The 22663-nt window shown below is 40.4% G+C and overlaps 1 pseudogene; it reads right to left on the reverse strand.

Moving 5' to 3' along the window:
* Positions 1-1123: 1123 nt before the first annotated feature.
* The window catches only part of LOC127665629 (RNA-binding motif, single-stranded-interacting protein 2-like), a 42976-nt pseudogene continuing 21436 nt past the window's right edge, over positions 1124-22663 (reverse strand).

Here is a 22663-nt window from a genome sequence, read left to right on the forward strand (position 1 = left end):
CAGCCAGTTCCGAGGCCAAGAATGAAGGACATAGAATCTTTCCAGAGCTTACATAGTAAAGGTTTCGATTCCTGCTGTGAGTCTGAGAAGTATCCAGAGGGTTTTAAGGATTCCTTTAACATCTATCAAGAGGGAGGTGGTCTGGCTAGGAAAAGCAGTTCCAGCCTTCAGATTACTAGAAAAATGTGCTTAAGTGTGCTTCCTTTTGTCATTTATAAAGAATTCTCAGGGATCATTTTCAATGTTGGGTCCTAAAATATTCTAGATAAGGATGCAATTGGTCAAAATGTCTAGACTGATTAAGGGTATATGATATTGAATGATTGATGATGATTGATATTGAATATGAGGATGAGCAGGACAGAGCTATGAATAGATTCTGGTAAATGCAAATATGTCTGGTAGCAAAGACTCATAGATCACTTAGTATAGTCAGGGCATTTGAAATCTGTGGCCAGGGGAAAATATACTTTTGAGCAAGGCACTGAGAGGATCATTTTTATCTAATACTATTATGCCCTGATAATCACATCCAAATTGATTTTATAAACACCTAACTCTGGTGGGAGCTTGGGATGCAGTGATGGTTAAAAGGACTTTCATCTCTTTCATGAGAAGATTTCTGTAACCTTGGCCCTTTGCTTCTTTATGTAGCTGTATTGAATAAGCATCCAAGCCGGGTGGTAGTGGTGCACGCCTGTAATCCCAGCACTCTGGGAGGCAGAGGCTGGTGGATTTCTGAGTTGAGGCTGGCCTGGTCTACAGAGTGAGTTCCAGGACAGCCAGGGCTATACAGAGAAACCCTGTCTTGAAAAAAACCAAATCCACCCCCCCCCCAAAAGAATAAGCATCTGAAGAGTCACATATTCACTGTGGCTCATTGATGGAACTGGTAGTTATTCGAGATCCAGACAGAGAAAGAGCAGAACACCTGGAAGACAATCCATGTGCTTTGATGACCTCTTTTGCTTGCTTTCTTTCTTTTTTCCTTTGCAAAAGAAAAAAAGTCTTTTTGATTTTGTATATAGCACATTCGAAAAACAACGTGGTTCCTCAGGCTCCACCGGCAGTGGGAAAACAGTCTGAGGAGGAGTGCATAGGCTTCTTTCCCCAGGTCTGGACCTCATTCCTTGCTGAACTGCAAAGGATGGACCCCATGGTCTGGGGGGGGGTTCCACTGTCAGTTGATTCTGCTGACCATTGTTCTCCTCAACAGAAACATGGGAAGAAGGCACAGCTGGGTACTGGAAGATGCTTGCATAGCAACAGCTGTTGGCATAAACATGCCCAGGCTGTTGAGTGACTAGTGACCCAGTTGCTGGGTAAGAGGTCCCATCCTGGAGGCAGGCTGTAGAGAAAGGGGGTGGTCCATCCCTGGTGTCAGAACTGAGCCCTGATAGGAAGACACAGGAGATGGAAGATATGGGGCTAGTGCAGACTGAGCAAGAATCCTGCTGTAAGGAGCTGTGTAGAAACCATTCTGAAGAGCTGTGGTGGGGTCATAGGTCAAGGCCATACTACCCATGTCTCCATTTCTTGGCCAGGCCCATCCATTTTGCACAAAGTTTCCTTGGTTCTATTGTTTCTTTGGCCCACAATCAGCAGGTTTGCAAAGCTGGGATCAGAAGGGGCTGCCTACTCCAGGGGATGTCTTTATATACTTTCCATTAAAGTAGATGATTATGGCTTCACACTTCTCTGTGGACTCCATCCTTGCAAAGTCATCCCTCTGCTGGCCCAACTAGTGTCTTGAAGGATCTGAATGAAGATAACGTGGCCAAAGGGCTTCAGCATCCCCTTCTTGCTCGTCCATTGACAGAGGGAGGTTGGAGATGTGTAGATTGGTAGGGTCTTGCTTCTGTTGCTTTGCCATTTGTACCTGCATACCATTGGCTTTCAGTGCAGTTACAGCCTTCTGTGCTGAGGATGGACTGTCGGACTGTTAAAGTCCACAAAGCCATAGCCTTTGCACTTGTTTGTGGTCTTGTCCAGGATGGCCTTAGTGGTGATAATTTTGCCATACATACATACGGAGCTTGACAATGTCCTGGTCAGTGGTGCCTGGCTGCAGTCCTCGTGTGTGTGTGTGTGTGTGTGTGTGTGTGTGTGTGTGTGAAGGTTGATTTTGCTCAGCTGGTTGCTCCTGCCACTCCCACTGACACTGCTATTAGGAGTGCTAGTCCTTGGATTCGGAGGTGCCGTTTGCTGAGCTACATATAGCTTTTTATTGTTCTTGCTATAGCCAAAAGTCGAAATCCCAGGCCTGGAAGTCACTGATAGCAGCAGTTTTTCTTTACTATTATGGAGTTGAAAGAAAGAAGAGAGTGAAGGAAAGGGAGGGAGAAAGAGGGAAGAGGAGGGGAGGGGGAAAGGAGAGGGAGAGGCCCTCTTTTGGTTTCTTTCTTTTTCCTCTTCTGCTAATGACTTCCCTAGAAGTTGATAGGAAAAAAATATCAGAAGTTAGCATCATGAGCTGCTTGATGTCATTCTCATCCTGTGGATAATTATTCCAGTTGTTGTTGATGCATTTTATGACTCTGATTTCCCGACTTTAATGAGCTGCCAGCTTCTTCTCTTAAGCAGGAGTGATACAGCAACCTTGCAAGTCAAGGCAAGCAAGTAACTGGAAGTGCAAAGGGAAAATGCTCAGCGGACAGGAGGTTAGTTCATTAATGTCCTTGTGGGTCAGAGTTTGATGCACAGCACTAGTTTCTCAGATTAGGAGATTGAAATCACTGGGGCCATCAAACAGGCTTGGGCATGTCAGCAAAGAGATGCCATGTCTTGTTGAATTCTGGTCCTCACATAACTCAGGTCACTTATTCAAGGTCACTGGATGGTTCAGGTGACTCACTCCTTCCTGTGTCCTCTACTCCCCTTCAAAATGCCAAATTCCAGAGAGTCCATTTGGCTTAACCAAACTGCCCACAGAAAAGCTACTAATTTGTGCTTAAAATGATAATAGTAGTAACATCAAATATTTTTCTGTACAATAGAAATATTTTCCTGCAGGTTATCATGCCAAGAGGATTTTGTCTTATACGTGAGTGGAAAGTGATGGGTAAAACCCATCAACAACTTGGCCAAGGGTTTGGTTTGTATGTGTGTAACAAATACAGAGGCAGATGCTAGCAGCCAGACATTGGACAGAGTAGAGGGACACCAGTGGAGGAGTTAGAGAAAAGACTGAAGGAGCTGAAGGGGTTTGCAATCACATAGGAAGAACAACAATATCAACCAGCCAACCCCCCCCCCCCAAGAGCTCCCAGGAACCACCATCAGGAACTAAACCACCAATCAAAGACTACACATGGAGAGACCCATTGATGTAGCTGCATATGTAATAGAGGATAGCCTTGTCTGACATCAATGGGAAGAGGGTCCCTTGGTCCTGAGAAGGCTCTATGCCCCAGTGTAGGGGAATGCCAGAGCAGGGAGGTGGGAGGTGGGAGAGGGCAGGTGCTTATAGAAGCAGGGGGATGGGGAATGGGATAGGGGGTTTCCAGAGGGAAAACTGGGAAAGGGGGTTACATTTAAAATGTAAATAAATTTCACCTTACACCAGTAAGAATGGCTAAGATTAAAAATTCAGGAGACAGCAGGTGTTGGCAAGGATGTGGAGAAAGAGGAATACTCCTCTACTGCTGGTGGGGTTGCAAACTGGTACAACCACTCTGGAAATCAATCTGGTGGTTCCTCAGAAAACTGGGCATGTCACTTCCGGAGGACGCTGCTATACCATTCCTGGGCATATACCCAGAGGATTCTCCAGCATGTAATAAGAATACATGCTCCACTATGTTCATAGCAGCCCTATTTATAATAGCCAGAAGCTGAACCAGGTATCCCTCAACGGAAGAATGGATGCAAAAAATGTGGTATATCTACACAATGGAGTACTATTTAGCCATTAGAAACAATGAATTCATGAAATTCTTAGGCAAATGGATGGAGTTGGAGAACATCATACTAAGTGAGGCAACCCAGTCTCAAAAGATCAATCATGGTATGCACTCACTAATAAGTGGATATTGGCCTAGAAAATTGGAATACCCACAACATAATCCACACATCAAATGAGGTACAAGAAGAATGGAGGAGTGGCCCCTGGTTCTGGAAAGACTCAGTGTAGCAGTATAGGGCAAAATCAGAACAGGGAAGTGGGTAGGGGTGGGTGGGAGAACAGGGGGAGGGAAGGGGGCTTATGTGACTTTCGGGGAGTGGGGGGCCTGAAAAGGGGAAATCATTTGAAATGTAAATAAAAATTATATCGAATAAAAAATTAACATGTAAATAAATAAAATATCTAATAAAAAGAATTAAGCTGCAGAGTGCAGGTTTCTACTTTGAAGGCTCAGTTGTAAAATAAAGTACATGTGAGCATAAATGTACTGCCTCATTCTTTTTAATTAGAAATTTTAGATTTATTTCATTAAAAGTTTTCAAGATATTTGCTTTATTTTATGTGTGTGAGCACCTGTGTGCCACAAGTATGCATGGTCTCCTGAGAAGCCAGAGGGCATTCTGTGCCCTGGAGGATACAGATGTTTGTGAGCTACCATAAGTGTGCTGGAAACCAATCCAGGCCATCTTAAAGAACAACAGAAACCGGGCGGTGGTGGCGCACGCCTATAATCCCAGCACTCTGGGAGGCAGAGGCAGGCGGATTTCTGAGTTCGAGGCCAGCCTTGTTTACAGAGTGAGTTCCAGGACAGCCAGGGCTATACAGAGAAACCCTGACTTGAAAAAACCAAAATCCACCCCCCCAAAAAAGAACAGCAGATACTCTTAGCTATTGAGCCATCTGTCCAGCACCTCGATTGATTTTTAAGTTAATGTATAAAGTACTGTCTTTCATTCTGGCATTTTCACACACATGTCTTGTTGTACTTTGTTCTTATTCCTTTCTCTTCTTTCTTAGCCCTTCTTCACCCCAAATAATCCTCTTTCTGCTGAGTGACTTTTTCTTACAACCACCTAACTTTGATGTCTTTGACCTTATTTTTCTAAAGAGGGAATTGAGTCTTAGAGCCAAGAAATCATGTAGCTGTAGATTCGATGTTCACTATAGTGTGAAGGAAGCCTCAGACCAGAGACTCACTGCACTGAACCCAGGCTTTCTTACTGTATATGCAGCAGTTTGCTAAGTTTCAGGAACTTTAAGTGGGGCAAATTCTTTGTGAAACCACTGCTGATTTCAGTGAAGGACTCTTCTGTGTGTTCCCTGGGACATTTTAAAGTATCCATCATCCAGATTGGCATCACACTGACAGTTACTGAGTCTTTTAAGTAAGCAAGGTTATAGGTTTCCAAGAGAATATCTATGGCTTCTTCATTCCTGATTCCAAGGGCTAATATATTCATCATATTTAATTTATTAAGGTCAGTCCAAACACCACAAATAATGTACAGAGAATATAAATAGAATATAAATATAAATCCACTGATATACATTTTTCTTCTATTACTAGAAAAATAAATCCAACTGCAGATTGTTTTATATTATGTATAGATATCAATTTGCTTTGTTTATGTTTAATATACTTAAAAAGTCAAATGGTTATAGAAATAATTTGCATATTTAGTTTGCTTAATGTTTGAGAAAGGTGATCCTTTTGTCATTACAAATTGATTGTTTCAAAGTGTTGATTCAAAGTTATGATTGCGTTAAAAAGATAGCAACCAGGCACTGGAGGGGTGGTTCTGTGATGCTGTCCCAGAAGACTCAAGTTTGGTTCCCAGCACCCATATCAGGTGGTTTACAACTGTCTCAAATAATAAACACATGTTTCTGTGCCACAGACATATAAACATAAATAAAAATAAAAGTAAATTGTAAAATAGCAAGAACAATCAGCAAAGCATGGTAATGCAAACCTCTAATGTTAGACTTTTGCATTCTGAGGTAGGAGAATGATCAGATTGTACAGCAACACACACACACACACACACACACAGATCGAGAGAGAGAGAGAGAGAGAGAGAGAGAGAGAGAGAGAGAGAGAGCGAGCAAGAGTGCAACAATAAGTACTTTTTTAGTTTTAATAAACATTGAAGAGTGAAACAAATATTTTCATTTGTGTTTTCCCATTTGACTCAGAATTTTTGGCCCATCACAAGTTTTCCCTATTGCAATTTCTCCATCTCTAGTGTGAAAATACTAACAAATGACTTGCCAACTATCAAGATGACTATGTGGCCAATGATGCTATAATTGGAGGAGGAGCCCATAAGGTACACATTCATGGTAGAAAGCATACAACTTTTGTTCCTTGTAATATACATTCACAATGTTAGAAACAGAAGACTACAAAGGTGGCATGTCCATTGTGTTTATGCACAGTTTACTCATTTTTAAATGCTCAGTTGCCTGTTGTTAGGTATTGGCTGTTCTTTCTATTCTCTGTCTGTGTCCCTCTTCTTAATCCCCACCTCTGGCCCCTACTGCCCCTACACCAACTGTTCTCTTTTGGATCTGGGATATCCTTCAAAGATTCATGAGTTGAAGGCATGGTTCCCAGGTGGCAACACTATCAGGAGTCAATTGCATCATGAGAGCCCTAACTTCTCGATGTGCTTATCCACTGATGACCTCTTCTCTAAAGAGGCTGGTGGGTCACTGGGAGCATGCATTTGAAGGGTAAAAATTATTTAATAATCAATAATTCAAATGGAAGTATATTATTTATGATTTGAGCTATCAAAATAATAATTAAGAATTTTATGTCTCTCACATTCAAAGACATTAGTGCGATTCACAACAATAGACACTTTAGCCACTCAGTATTCATGCATCAACATGTTGGAATTGTCATGTACTTGCTCTTTGGAAATGTCTTTTCAAAGTCATTTAAGAACATTCAAGTTGTGGAAAACAATGTAATAATTTGAAAATTATAATCAATACAGTCAATGCAGAATAATTTGAATTTTTAGTAAATAGTGATTGACTCAGTATAAAGGAAGCACCTGAGCATTATGGTGGCAAAACTATACTTCCTTGGTTTTATGATCAGGAAAATGATTAATAAGAGTCACATGCAAGTGTTTTGGTGGAGATTGAAGACAAGCTATTTTAAATGGCTAGAGCATAGCTAAGAGGCAAAGGCTTCCTTTGATGTGTGTGAGGACCTGGATTTGATCCCTACCACCATTAGGGATCAGCCCACACTCAGCAAAAAGCTGGAATTTTCTCAATACTGTGCAAAATAACCAATTTAGTATCCAATGCAAAATACACATAGTAAAATGGGAACTTTTATTAATTAATAGATTAATATATTTTACTTATTCTTATGGCTCTTGTTTTCAGAATTGAGACTGTTATAGAAAGTGAAGGGTATTACATAATAGTTTCTCATTTAGGATTTATTCATACAGTTTAAATTTTTGGCTGAATCTACCATCTTTTACAGAGAGTCCTCAAAGTACACACCCATTCAAATCTCTGCACCTAAAATAAAGCACAGCGAACCTAGTAAGAGCCAATGGTCAAACCAGCCTTTCCTCTTCTGGCGCTAACAGCTTTTGATATTTTTTGTTTGTTTTTGTACAGAAGCTGTAAGAAAATTTCTATGGTACCATTTATCGATCACTTCATTCATAAGTCAAGAAGTCAAAAAGCAGTGAATTGGTTGTAAAAATTGTGTAGTATAGAACTCTTAAAGATAAATGAAAATGATACACCAATGACCCCGATGCTCAAATTTAGCTCAAAGATTAATTTTAGGTTTTACTTAAAATGGCTTTTCCTTATCTATTTTTTTTAATGGGCTGGAGAGATGGTTCAGCTATTAAAGGCTAGATTGGCAATCAAAACTTTATGTTTTTTTTTTAAAGAAAGTGATGGAAGAAAGAAAAAAATCTCATCTATGATTTCACAGCTACTAAATCTTTGACGAAACTCTGCTTGCCAGTATAATGGGTTCCATAAATACTGCTGTATGAAGCTGAGCAGTTACACATACACTAAGAGTGATGTTTGGCATAGAGGAATCAAGGGTTCAGTAACCTTTATGGGTGGGTGTATGTCTTCACTGTATACATCTTGGTCCATTGTACAATATAATGTCTCAATGGCTATAAGCCTTTTGAGGAAAGATATTTTATATATGTTCACATTTGTCCATAACACACACACACACACACACACACACACACACACACACACACAGAGCCAACAGTTTGCCTGACTCTGCAGCAAGCCTAATTTTTCATCAGATGACTTCCCTCATTCTGGGTTGTCTATCTTTCCTTGGATATTCTTTCATGTTTTTAAGATCATCTATACAACCCCTAACACTATTAATGATACTCTGTTATACTTGCAGACAGCAACATGCTGTCCTCTGAAAGGCCCCACCCAGCAGCTGATTCAGACAGATACAGAGACCTACAGCCAATCAGTGGATGGAGCTTGGGGACTCTTATGGAAGAATAAGAGGAAGGATTGCAGCCCCAGAAAAGGATAGAAACTCCACAGGAAGACCCAGTGAGTCAGCTAACCTGGACTCTTGAGGCTCTCAGGGTCTGAACCACCAACTAAAGAACATACACGGGCTGGACCTAAGCTTCCCTGAACATATATAATGGATGTGCTACTTGGTCTTCATGTGGGTCCTGAACAACTGGAACAGGGGCTGTCCCAAAAGCTGTTGCCTGTATGTGAGATATGTTCTACTAGCTGGGCTGCTTCAGTGGGTGACGAAGCCTCTTAGAGAGACTTGAAGTGCCAGAGTGGAAGGGATACCTGGCAGGGGGGTACCCACTCAGAGGAGAAGGGGAAGGGGAATGGGAGAAGGGTTGTGGGAGGGGGTGACTGGGATGGGAGCAGTGAGCAGATGTAAAGTAAATAAATAAACCACCACCACCACTACCACCACCACCACCATCACCACAACCACCACCACCACCATCACCACCACCATCACCAAAAACAACAACAACAACAACAACAACAGAACTGTTGGTGCTACATCACAGAAGCCCTGAGGCAACTCCTTCACCCCTGGATGCTTTGACAGAGCCTGTCTGCTTCACAGGGGATTCAGCTGGGTCTAACTTCTTTGCAGTATTCTGCCTTCCTGCTCTGCACATTTGCTCCTAATTAGCCAAAGTGAAAGAAAGACTGTGCCAACGCTGCTGTCTGTGTCCAATCTGTCTGTCTGTCCTTTCCACCTCAACTCGGAAACTGGAAGATTAGGAACAACTCCTGGCTGGTTTCTACAGAAAAGGGGGAAATGCCTGCCTTAGAGGCAGCATTGTCAGTGTGGTCCCCCAAGTCAGCATGCATGGTGTTTAAATGGGTATTTGTACAAAATCATACCCATGTGATACATATGCACCCCTTTGGCACACTCCCCAGACCCAGTATATTTTGTATACTGGTGGGGACCTGAAATCACACAGATCTGGGTGTGAATTCTGCCTCTGTTGCCTGGGTGACCATGGCCAATTACTTATCGAATCCTGTCCACTCTCTTTCTTTCTTGAATAAAAAACTTTCGTGATACCGTGTACCTCATTTTTCTTAGTAGCAAAAAGGAAAAAGAGAGGCAGTGGGGTAGTCACGTGTGGTATATGTGATGTCTTCAAAGTCAAATTAAATAAAGCGTGAGTATGAATAGTCTTTGGTACAGCTTTCCCTCTGTATGTCTAAGTCTGTTATGGTTCTTGGCCCTGTTATTTCCCTGTAACTTTTGTATGCTGCTTCATTGTACGTCTCTTCAAATGTCATCAGTACCTGTGGACCATTTCTTCACTTCAGTATCAGCCTTCTGCCTCCATTTGCCTGTGTTACCTGAAATAGATTCCTGGTCTCCCTCTCTCTTCTCATTACTCCTAGAACCTTGTAGGTCTCATGAGTTTCAGGTTCACTTGAACTCTCTTCCTCTATTGTTGCCTGTGCCTTTTTGGTTGCTGCTACTCGGAGAACTCTGTCCTTTTGTCTTGCTGAACCTAAGTTTAACAGAAAGCAAGTCTGCCTTAATTCAGAGGCTGCTGCTCCCTGTGTGAAGTGCTGGCAATCAGCTCTAACTTCCACGTATTTTAGATGGTCTGATTTCTACTGTTATCAACTCTAGACACGCGAATGCTTTGAATTGTTGAGACCGTATTCGTATCTCCATTAAAAACTCAACTGATGCTAACACTCTTTGGTCTCTCATAACTGCTCAGAGTAATGTCTCTGTCAGGAGCACAGTGTGAATTGTGAGGTTGCACTTTAGAAACCTTGTGTTGCTGCGTGTTATAGGGCAATAGTATGCATAGTCCTGGCAGGAATAGGTTAAGATTGGAGGCAAATCATCTGAGCTAGAGAGATTCCGCATGGGCTGGCACTCCAGCCCTGGAAACCTGGGAGGAAGTGAGGACCATTTCAGGATTTTTTGTGTGTGTGTGTGAAACATTGGTTCCAGCTCATCCCCAGCCGTCAGTCTCTAGACGATTCCATGCCATCTTGCCGCTTCTTAACTGTGAGAGCTAAAACTATTAGGAAGGTAATCATTACATTTCATAACCAGTAATTAGTTAACTATCAGATGGAACAATGGCTACTTAATGGAGCCAATTGCAATTTATGAGCTTTTAATAAGGCCAAGCTTAAATTGGTGACAGAAATTACACAAACAGGGCTGGGAAGTCTGTGAGCCTCACCGGAAGTTACATATAAAGTGTGTAGAGTACAGGGACAGGAAATGAGGAGCCTTGGGTGGTTTTGAATCAGAAAACTGAACCATTCATGTAGTCTTGGGGGATTCTTGCTTCAGAAGCAATAATTATCCATGGAGGATATGATGCCAGCTAGGGGGCCAGGTGGTTCAGGAACCTGAAGAGGAACTCATCATGATGGAATGGAATCCATAGTAAAAGCCAGAAACTGTCAGGAGTCCAGGAAGGGAGGAACTCTAAGATGCTTCCTTTTTAGGAAGCGTTCAACTGGATGGAGTTAGTTCCTGAAGATTCACAGACAAGCAAGTCTCTCTGGGAGGAGAAGAAAGAAGAGAAAAGTCACTGAGAAAAATATTTAGAGATGAGAATTTCAAGGGGAAACTTCAACTACTTTGTATTCTACTTCCCCTTTTCTCCTTTCATTCCCGCCCTCGCTCTCCCCTTCTCTCCTCCCCACCTACTTCTCTCTGTTAGCTCCTCTCTCCATACAAATTTCTAGAGTTAGACAAATAATCTCTGTTTGAACTTTATTTCATATCTGTTACCTTTTATACATGTTTCTGCATTCTACTGATTTCAGTTCCATATGCATAAAATAAGGGAGAAGATACTCCCAAGTGTGGAGTATGTTCGGAAAAAGTATGTTCCGGGAGAGCAATTATGGACACAAAGTGTGGAGCAGAGACTGAAAGAAAGGCCACCCAGAGACTGTCCTACCTGGGGATTCACCCAATAAACAGTCACTAACACCCCTCCCCCCTCCCCCCCTACCACTTCCCCCTTCCCCCCACCCCCACCCGACACTACTGTGGATGACAAGAAGTGCTTACCGAAGGAGCCTTTTATGGTTGTTTCTGGAGGGGCCCTGCAAGAGCCTTACAGATAGAGGCAGACAATAGCAACCAACCATTGGACTCAGCGTGGGGTCCCCAGTGGAGAAGTTGGAGGGCAGACTAGAGGAACTGAAGGGGTTTGCAGCCCCATAGGAAGAACAACAATGTTGGCTAACCAGACGTCCCACGGCTCCCAGGGACTAATCCATCAACCAAGGGGTACACATGGTTCCAGCCAAAAGAGTGGCAGAAGAAAATCTTCCTGGGCATCAGTAGCAGGAGTGGTCCTTGGTCCTATGAAGGCTCAATAGATGCCCCAACAAAGGGAAATCAAGGAGGGGTCGGTTGGGTGAAGGGGCATATACTTGGAGGCAGGGGGTGGGAGGATGGGTTGGGGGTTTTCGGGGAGGGGGAACCTTGGAAAGGGTATAGCATTTGAAATGTAAATGAAGAATACATTCAATTAAAAAAAAAAGAGAGAAAAAAAAGTGTGTTCCAGGAGGAAAGGTATTTAGCAGTATTAGGAATGGTGCATGCATAATAAATAAAATCTGCTAAACTTGTGACACCACTGTGGGTTGACACATTGGGGAACGTTGAGGGAGGAATTAGAGGGTCTCCTAAGTCAGGAATTCTTCTCCTCTTTCTTCTGCAAGGCTTCAACTATTTAAAATACAGTAATGTTGTCTACCTTTTGAGTAGACATGTAAGTCAAAAGGTTTTCTCTTGGTAACCTGGGCACAGTGCCTTTTAAAGTGCCTTGGGGATTATCTGAAGATGCTGCAACGGAAAATAGATCTGAATGATGACTGGTCATAAAACACACCATTAATTTTTATACCTTGATGAAGGTTATTTATTGAGAGCAGGGCATGGGCAGGTCCTGAGTCACCATCAGCCTTGACGTTTCTCATGTTTTCGAAGGACGGCAGCAAGCTTTGTCACATACCCAAAGATTATAAAAATTACAAATTCCAGCACTTAACAAAATATTTTCTGCCTCACTTTTGGCATAAATAGAGACAGTAATAATTCTGTATTATGACACCCTCCCCCCCAAATTAATGCTAATCATTATTGCTATTCATTTAGTGTTATCTCTTTCCAGGGGCCCACATCTTCTTTCTCTGCAAAAATATATTTGGTAGTTAGGAGATTTAAGCTCCAAGCTGGTTTAAGAAGTCCTTAATTGCAGGCAGTGGCAAATGAAAGGCAGCGCTGGTATGAATCCAGTGAAGGTCAGAGTAGCGCAAAGGCCATTAGCAGCTGAATGTGATTCTGTGCTCTGGACAGAGTGAATCATTGCCTTAGTCCAGTTTCTTAGTAAACAGCTGTCTGACACCCTCACTAACAATCACAGGAAGTATTAACAGCTCATTAGCTGGCAACCTGGATAAGCAATGTGTCTCAGCCTTGGCTGTGTGGCAGGGCCACTCAAATAGCTTTGAAGATCTGACTCTGAGACAGCACCCAGTCCAATTAAATTAGGATCTCTGGTGGTGGGATGAGAAAACTTACCTCTCTTTAAACAGAAATTGGGCTGATTCTAAAGCATATTCTTGTTTTCACAGCACTGCTCCAGGGGCAGGAAAAATCCAGAAGCAACTCTTCTTCCCCATCTTCAAACACATAGATCTTGAAGACAGCTTTGCAGTGAGCTGCAGCTGTGCAAAGATGTTCATTTCAATAATGCCCATGGGAAGTAAGACATACTGCAGGTAAATAACATGTGGCCTCTCATTTATATACCTAGTGGAATCCTCTTGGAAATCACACCATTACTTAAAAATAAAACAAACCAAACCAAAACCAAAACCAAAACCAAAGCAAAAAACAAAAAACAAAAATACAAAAACTGTCTTGTATGCCCAGCCTCAGCTACCACTTGGATATTTGATGCTATAAGCTGCCTGACACGAATACTTGAGGACTATAAAATGTTTCTGAAGGTTCATACCCATTTATTATCTTGCTTTTGCTCAGGCTAGTAGTACTTTTACTGAGGATAGGCATGCTTTGGTACTTAGTAACTTTAGAAGAGAAGCACAAATCCTTGATTTGCTAGTCTGTCCTTTTAAATTTGGGTCTATTTCCAAGAGTTATTGTAAGTCATCCTACTTCCTTTCTTCTTGGTAGGTGATGCAGAAATACAAATTGAGTGCATCAAGAGACACAGAGTGTTTATGGAAAGTGAGGCACATATCATAGATCCCAGGTACATCTGATATCTAAGAGCTTCCAGAAACCCTTTCCAAGTTGACAGGGTTTCCTACTCCATTCTGCTGTCAACATTACTTTCTATCTAGGAGACAGACAGACAGTCAAACTACTGGTAAGGATGGCACTCTGACATTGCCTGCTTCCTATTGCTCTGATCATTCACCCCTCACGTGGCTAAAGTTCAAATGTCACCAGATTGCCAGAGGGAAGGAGGCTTCATACAATGGGCTTGAATCACGGGCTGTGGTGCAACTGTTGTATTACTGATCATAAAGTAAACATTACTCCAGATTCTTTTCTTCTTTCCTTTCTTCATTTCTTAAATTATTTTATTTTTATTTATTTATTTGTGTGTGTGTATGTGTGTGTGTGTGTGTGTCTGCACAAGTGGGTACCACATGTGTGGAGTTACCCTCAGAGGCCAGATGAGGCCAAATGCCCTGGAGATGGAATTATGGTTGGTTGTAGCCTGCCTGACATGGGTTCTTGGAACTGAGTTCTGGTCTTCTTTGAGACAAGTACACATTTTTAAGTGCTAAGCCATCTCTCCCCACCCCACTTTTGCTATTTTTAAAATAAGAAACCTGATATCCATCTCTACATAGCTAGCAGTGGAAAAGTTGGAATCTCCGACTTTTTACCACTGTACTGAGATGAGTGAAAATAGCAGGGGGTTCATATCTAGTGCTTAATAATTTCAGAGCATTGAACAATATCAATAAACTCAGAAATTATGGCTGCTAGGGTTTGAGATGAGGACACATTGCTTTTTATGTATCAAGGAGAATTTCCCCCGTTTTCTTCTTTTTCATTTCTCTGTCTGTCTGTCTGTCTGTCTGTCTATTTAATGTGTTCTGCTGCATGTACATCCACAGGCCAGAAGAGAGCACTGGATCCCCTTATAGATGGTTGTGAGCCACCATGTGGTTGTTGGGAATTGAACTCAGAATCTCGGGTAGAACAGCCAGTGCTCCTAACTGCTGAGCCATCTCACCAGCCTCTCCCCTGTTTTCATTCATCTTTGACGCTAAAGTGTAAGTGTAATTATCAACAGTCTTAGTTCTTAAGAAAAATGTGAGGTCTAACATCAGAATTCAAAAGCGCCTCAGCTAAAGAGCAAGCAGCACCGACACACTCTCCTGATATTCGAGAGAGCCGTTCTAACATTTGAGGGCCATCACTAATAGCTTTCCATGAGTTAAATATTCTGAAAACCTTTAACAAATTATGCTAGTAGTGGTGCTTTTGCTTTAGTTATTCAGTTTAATAGCACTTTGAATTATGTTTGTATATTTAAAATGACACTGGAATAATGGAGGAAACAGACAGGCATTTGTTTTGCCTTTCTTTTTCAACACAGATATGCCTGTACACAAGCATTCAATATTCCAGCCATGCATCAGCATTAATTTCAATTTATCATTATGTCAAATTGGTTGCATAATGTTTAATTTCCATATTACAACTGATGTTGATTTTCAAAGAAATTACACATTACAACAGCTTCTTGAGTGGCTGATACCAGTTGATGGCCATCCATTATATTGGAACACGATTGCCTGACTTTCCTACAAGCTCTGATTATAAATTATGAGAAAGAGCTGGTAGGAAACTTGGTTTTCTTGTCTTGAATCTAATCCAAGCAGCATTGCTTTCTGGAGGAAACGCACAGCAGGTTTGATAAATAATAAATATTGGTTTAACCATTTTTAAGTCGAAGAAGAAGAGAAGAAGAAGAAGAAGAAGAAGAAGAAGAAGAAGAAGAAGAAGAAGAAGAAGAAGAAGAAGGAGGAGGAGGAGGAGGAGGAGGAGGAGGAGGAGGAGGAGGAGGAGGAGGAGGAGGAGAAGAAAAGAAGGAGGAGGAGGAGGAAGAGAAGAAGAAGATGAAGAAGAAGAAGATGAAGGAGGAGGAGGAGGAAGAGAAGAAGAAGAAGAAGAAGAAGAAGAAGAAGAAGAAGAAGAAGAAGAAGAAGAAGAAGAAGAAGAAGAAGAAGAAGAAGAAGCAGCAGCCCTTTTTGGCTCTCAGGTTTATTAAGCAGACTTTATATTTACAAGTTACAGAGAAGGAACTTGTGAAAAACCCTATTGTGCTGCTCACCAATATTCTAGGAAGATTAGAGAAGTGGTGGAGAATAAACCAGGGCACTGTGGTCAGCCAGAAAGGAGAGTCAGTATTGTCAACTTTTATCAAAGTTAAGCAAGGATTTAAGTCTGTTGGCCCCACTTCTCTGGGTCATTTATCTAGTGGAAACTGAATTATCCAGACCCTTCCTCCAAAGAATTCATTATGCAGAATGGTTGATATTTTCAATCTCTAAGGCTGGGAGGCAATGAATACAAGAAGGGCTTCAGCTCTGGTGCTCACAGATAATGACAAATTCCAGGGTGCCAGTAATATCCTACAATCCAAGTATTCTTTTACAGCAACCACCATACCTTATAGCGTTTCTAACTTCAAATCTCAAAGTAGTTTATATTGCTTTGTTCTCTATACAGGTGAACTGCTTACCTAAAACATAGGCCTCTGGGGTGCTATTATGTTTGTATAAAGTCTATTACTTAGATGATGTAAGGGTGTCTTGAGGCAGAAAGGGAATTTCATTTCAACTAAAGGAATTTAAAGTGTATATATAAGAAGGGGAATGTTCAGTTTACTTTGAAATGGATCATTGGATTGTTGTTAAGTAAGAACAAAAAGTTACATTGAGATGCATGCAGTTTACACATATAAATACAATGGGTGCATAGTACTGATTTTACTATCCTATGAAGACATACATGTTAGTGTAACCTTTGGCATCTGTATCTCAAGTCCTGTGCTCTGTAAACATTTTGTGGGGCTTCAGTATAGTTACTTCCAAACATCATTTTCTTTGCAGTGCCAGTGTGGTAGTATCTGATGGGCTCATTACAGACTTCTTTGTGCACACATCCATTCATACTTGGGTATCTGGTCTCATCACTTTCTCTGGTAATGGAGTCCTCTAGGTATAGATACCTTCTCCCCCCCAAGATTTATTTATTTATTATCTATACACCATTCTGCCTGCATGTTTGCCTGCAGGCCAGAACAGGGCACCAGATCTCATTATAGATGGTTGTGAGCCACCATGTGGTTGCTAGGAATTGAACTCAGGACTTCTGGAAGAGCAGACAGTGCTCGTAACCTCTGAGCCATCTCTTCAACCCCTATAGATACCTTCTGATGTCTACCCCTAGACCTCAAAACATCTCTAAACAGTTCAAACTTAGTCTCATAATATTTTTGATGAACATACCAAAACCATTTTTTCCTCAGTTTCCATTCTTTCTTTTTACATTTACAAAAAGATGATTTATTTTCTTTATTTATTTTATATGAATGTTTTGCCTGTATGTAGAATATATGCATGCATTTACGTATAGGCATCACATACATGCCTGGTGCCTGTGCATGTCAGGAGAGTGAATTGGATCCCCTGGAATTAGAGTTTCTGCAAGTGACCATGTGAAAATGGAACCTGGGTCCTCAATAAAAACAACAAGTTCTCCTAAACACTGAGCCATCTCTCCAGCTCTGTATCCAGGCTTCTTTTATGGGGATGTTAAGTTAATCAGCTAAAGTAGTGTTCAATACAGCTTCTAACTCTTTACCATCTTCATTAATATTCATTTGAGGGTTTTTCTTATTAATGCCACCACCGTTAACAACAATAAAAGGTCTCTCCTTTGAAGAATTGAAGCTTGTCCCATCTGTAGACACAAATGGACACCTCGTGTGACACTGCATTAGAAAGAAAAAAGAAAAAAGGAAAAAAAAACTTGTTTAGGTTTAGTTACGGATTCCAGCTACAGATAACAGAAGTTGGCTCTTCTGATAGTGAATCGTTCAAATCTGATGACTTGATTCACACATTTACTTAGCTGCCATTATTCAAGCTAATATAGAAACTTGGATACCTGAAGTACCCACACTCTCTGTTTTAATTGTTTTTTTCTGTTCTAACCAGGCTTCCGATTCAGTTAGTTAAGCAAAATTTGTTAAGATGTGCCTTCCTTGAAAGGGCTGAGCCAGAGTGTGGCTCAGCTCAGGTGAGAAACAGATGAACTAAACAGACATGTCTACAGTTTTCTGGGCACTGCTTTCCTTAGCTGTTTGAGAGCAGTTAACAGCTTGAGGGGAAAATGCAATCAAGTACAGGCACAAATGACTGAATATTGTGTACCTACCCAAGTTTCTCAGTAGAATCAAAAAACATTGAAAACCCACATTCATTTCTCTTCACGACAATTTCCTCTGATGAAAAAAGGGTTAGATATTTTTACTATCGTTTTATTAGATATAAACAAAGATGCTTGGATGAGTATCCTAGACTTATAAATCTGTGGTATAAAGTAATATGTATTTAAATTTAGTGAAAATGTGAACTTCTGATTGCAGTTCCTTGTTAAAATTTTGAGGCTATCTTACATATCTGCATTTTCTATCTCAGCCCCACAAGTCTTTGGAAAACTCTTATCTGAATTTTCTACCCTTGTTAATACTGAATTTGGAAATGTTTTCAGGATTTTGTATTTAAGAAAATGAGTGACCCATTACTATGATCCAACAGAACATTAGAAATTGCTCCAGGTCTTTGTGTGACACCATTTGTGATGCTTTCTTATAAGGTCTTCACTTTACTGTTCTAGGTTCTATGGAAACATAGCTAATAAAAAAAATCAAGGAGCCTAACAGGCGTGTGTAGCGGGACAGTTCCAAAGCACCACCACATCCTTGTCACATCATTTTGCTAGTTAGATAACTCGAGGTAATGGTGTCTTGTTTACAGAATGCAATTTCCACAATTGTATGGAATCACAAACACCAATCAGTGCACGTAGAGAATGGAGCAGCAAGCAGAATCCTGAAGCCTCCTGAAGCCCAGTCACCAGTGAGGTTTCACTGTAGAATTTATTGTTCTTATGAAGATAATTCATTGTTTGAAGTGGCATTTTCATGTTGAAGCCTTTTGACGGGAGAGTTGACTAAGTCCTTACTTAACTGAATTTTTATTTACGTCGATGAAGTCACACTTGTTTTTGCTCCTTAAACCAGCAAAAATCAAAATGTGTGTAGGTTTTGTCACATTAATCAAATAGGTGCGTGTGTGCTGAATATGATGTAAAATTAATAAAAATGAGTGATAATTGCAATTCATGAGTCCTTTTAGCACCAGACTTATAGTCTGTGGTAGAAAATTAATCAAATGAATACTTCAAAACATTTGCGATAATATCTATTATAGAAAGAAGACCTTTCACACTGTGAGGCAATAGTGGAAATTAAGCTGAATTTACTTTGTTAGTGGAAATTATATTACATACTGAAATCCAGATATACTTATCTATTAGATGTTACTTTTTGTTTCTGCATATGGCAAAGGCACACAAACTCAGGGTGAAAGGAGTTGCATATGTATTATTTCATATTGTAATTGCATGCATATTTAAAGCTGGCTTTTCTGCATTGTGGTTGTAAAAGCAAAGCAAGCAACCAGTCTGGGATGTAAATAGAACCCCAGTTTAACGTGCATAGAATCTAAGGTAATCAACTATGTAGCTTAAGAGTGTGTAGTGGTATGTCAAGATTACCAGCTTGAGAGTTTTTTCCAAATAAAATATTTACTTTATATTTAATACAAATATTTTCATATTTATTCAAAGAACATGAGTTAAATGATCAAAAACACTACTCCAGTATCCATTCTAATATTCATTTTGGTTTTGTGACCAACTCTTGTCCTATTGGAAATAGTTAAAGTGGGTTGAATAATTGGATTGGAAAATGAGTGAATCCTGCTTTCTAGTGATGGGATTTGTCTTTCTTCTATGTATTTAAAACATGCAGCAAAACATGAAAATTTTTTTCTGTTATGGTAGAAAAAGGATGCTGCTTAGAAGATTAAACTTGTAGCACATATTTCCATTATTTAGCACATATATTTTCTATGTAGTACGGATTTCTATTGAGCATTGTGGTTTGAGGAAGACAATTTATACAAGAGTGGACGATAACAAAACAGGAACTCAGGAGCTAGACAGCTTAAGAAAACAATGTCATTATGGTTCAATTGATGCATTAGAACTTTGGCTTCCAGATTTGTATAGCTGCTGCACCTGTAAAAAAGGTGGAAGCTTTGATGCTCTGGTTTACTTTTGACTAAGTCCCTCACAGCCATCGAGAGGTTCTAGTGTGCAAAAATTGGAAAAGACCACACTGGAAATAAGCTAAGTAGGCTGGGTATATAATAAGAATAATACTGGATTTTAAAAAGATCTATCATCTATCTATCTATCTATCTATCTATCTATCTATCTATCTATCTATCTATCTATCTATCTGTGTGTCTATCTACCTACTTATCTATCTATCTATCTATCTATCTATCTATCTATCTATCTACCTATCTAATATACATGTGTCTATGTATGAATGTATGTATGTATGTATATATGTATGAATGTATGTATGTATGCATGTAAATATGTGTCTGTCTGTTTTACTGTCTGGTCATCTGTTTACTAATTCATACATTTAGTGTATGCACTTGTGCTGTGGGACACCGGTAGAAGTCAGATGAGAACTTGCAAAAGTTGGTTTTTTTCTTTCACTGTGTGGCTTCCTGAGATCAAACTCAGGTCACCAGTCTTCAGGGCAGGGGCTTTTCCCTACTGAGCCATCACACTCTTGTAGAGATACTTTTTGAATGGCAGCATAAAGGGGAAAAGGAAAGTGTGAGAATATGAATAGACGAAAAATCAGAAGCTGGCATGAATGCCTAATTAAAAGGAGGAAAGAAGGAGAAGAAAGAGAAGGAGAAAGAGGAGAGAAGAGAGTAGAGTAAGATGCAGTGATGGTGATAAGCCATTGAGTAAGTTCTTTGTTAGGCCTTGCTTGACATGCTTGCTTTCATCTAAGGCTCATAATAAGCATAGACATGAGTGCTATCGTCATTTCCATTTTATAGGTGAGAGAGCTGAATCACAGAGACATTAAATAATTTACTAAAGGCCACAGAGCTAATAAATGACCATTCTTATGAATATATCTCATTGATTAATAACAATATAATAAGTACATTAATCACTGTGTCAGGTGGAACTAAAGTACCCATTCTTTTGATATATCTATATCTATCTATATATATATATAGATATATATCTTTATATCTCTAGGTCCAACTTTATTTATACAATGCTTTTCAAGTTCTGAGAAGCACACAATGTGAGTCAAATGAAGAAGCAGCTTTATTTTTTTATTTTTTATTTTTTAACAATTTTTTATTTAGTATATTCTTCATTTACGTTGCTAATGGTAAAACCCTTCCAAATTTCCCCCACCCCAAAGATTCCCAACCCCTCCTCCCACCCCCTGCCTCCACATATATGCCCCTCTACCTGATATACTCCCACCTCTCCCCCCTGTCAGTTTCCCTTTGTTGGGGTCTCTATTGAGCCTTTACCTGACTAAGGACCACTCCTCCCATTGATGCCCAACAAACATTCCTCTGCCACATTTTTGGCTGGAACCATGTGTACCCCTTGATTGATGGTTCAGTCCCTGGGAGTCTTGGGGTATCTAGGTGGCCGAAGTCATTGTTTTACCCATGGGGCTGTAAATCCCTTCAGCTCCTCTGGACCATCCTCCAGATCCTCCATTGGGGACCCTAAGCCCAGTCCAATAGTTGGTTGCTATTTTCTGCCTCTGTATTTGTAGGGCTCTGGCAGGGCCCCTCTGGAGACAGCCATGGCATGCTCCTTTTGGTACATGAAGAAGCAGCTTTATTTTTCCCTTTGAGACACATGCCACTTTGTTACAGAATGTTCTTATCTAAAGTGTAACAAAATATTACCTACATTTGTTTAAGTACTTTGCTCAATAACAAAAATACGGGCAGTGTGAAATCAGAACAAGGTCAGTTTCCTGGTGGCTGGAATGTAATCAAAGACTTAATTTAGATCATAGAGCACTGAAGTGCAGGGGGAGCAGAAAGGGTATAAGACTTTTCTGGTTTGGTGGGAAGACAAAGTTAGATGTTGGTTGTAGATGCCACACTTGCTGTATTCTTCATAGAACTATATTAATTATAAGGTGGTTTCAACTGGAAAGTTGATTGACTGAGAGTTGGGGGTAAGGTACACGTGATGACCATAGTCACTGGAACAGCAAGACCAATATGGAAATAAAACAATCTGCCTCAGGGCTTGGGTAGACTTTGAACTCAGAAAATAGATTAAGGAGATGCTGCAAGCATCAAGTGAGGTTACTTCTTCACTTGAGTCCCATTATGTGCTTCTCAGAACTTGGAGAACATAAAATAGAAAAAGATGTACATAGAGGTATATAGATATATGTCATGGATAGAAGAATAGGTACTTTAGTCCCACCTGTCAGAGTAATCAATATACTTGTTCCATTGTTATTAATCAATGATTATATTTATGAAAATGGTCATGAAAATGGGTTAAAGAATGTTCATGCATCTTGATGACACTGGGATGACATAAAATCGAGAACTGCTTTGTAAAAGATTCATTTTATTTGTTCTTAAAGTGTGTGTGTGTGTGTGTGGGGCACACATGTATGCAGGTTCCAGCAGAGTCTAGAAGTTGTTGGAATCCTTGAAGTTTGAGAGGTTTTAAGTCACTTGATATGGGTGTTGGAAACTAAACATATATCCTCTGAAAGAGCAGTATAGCTCTGAACAGATAAGCTATCCTCCAGCAGTGATTTCTTTTTTTTGAAAGACTAGCTTATTTTTGTTTTATGTGTATGAGTCTTTGTCTATATGGGAGGATATAGACACAGATGCTTTTTGGCTTTTTGGTTCTTTCTGAGCTGTGGGAAGGAAGCTGAAAGGGGTGAAGGGGTAAATTAAGTTAAAATTGAGATGTAGGGGAGGACTCTAAAGGGAAAAGGG

Source organism: Apodemus sylvaticus, chromosome 15, assembly GCF_947179515.1.
Source record: "Apodemus sylvaticus chromosome 15, mApoSyl1.1, whole genome shotgun sequence".
NCBI lineage: Eukaryota > Metazoa > Chordata > Mammalia > Rodentia > Muridae > Apodemus > Apodemus sylvaticus.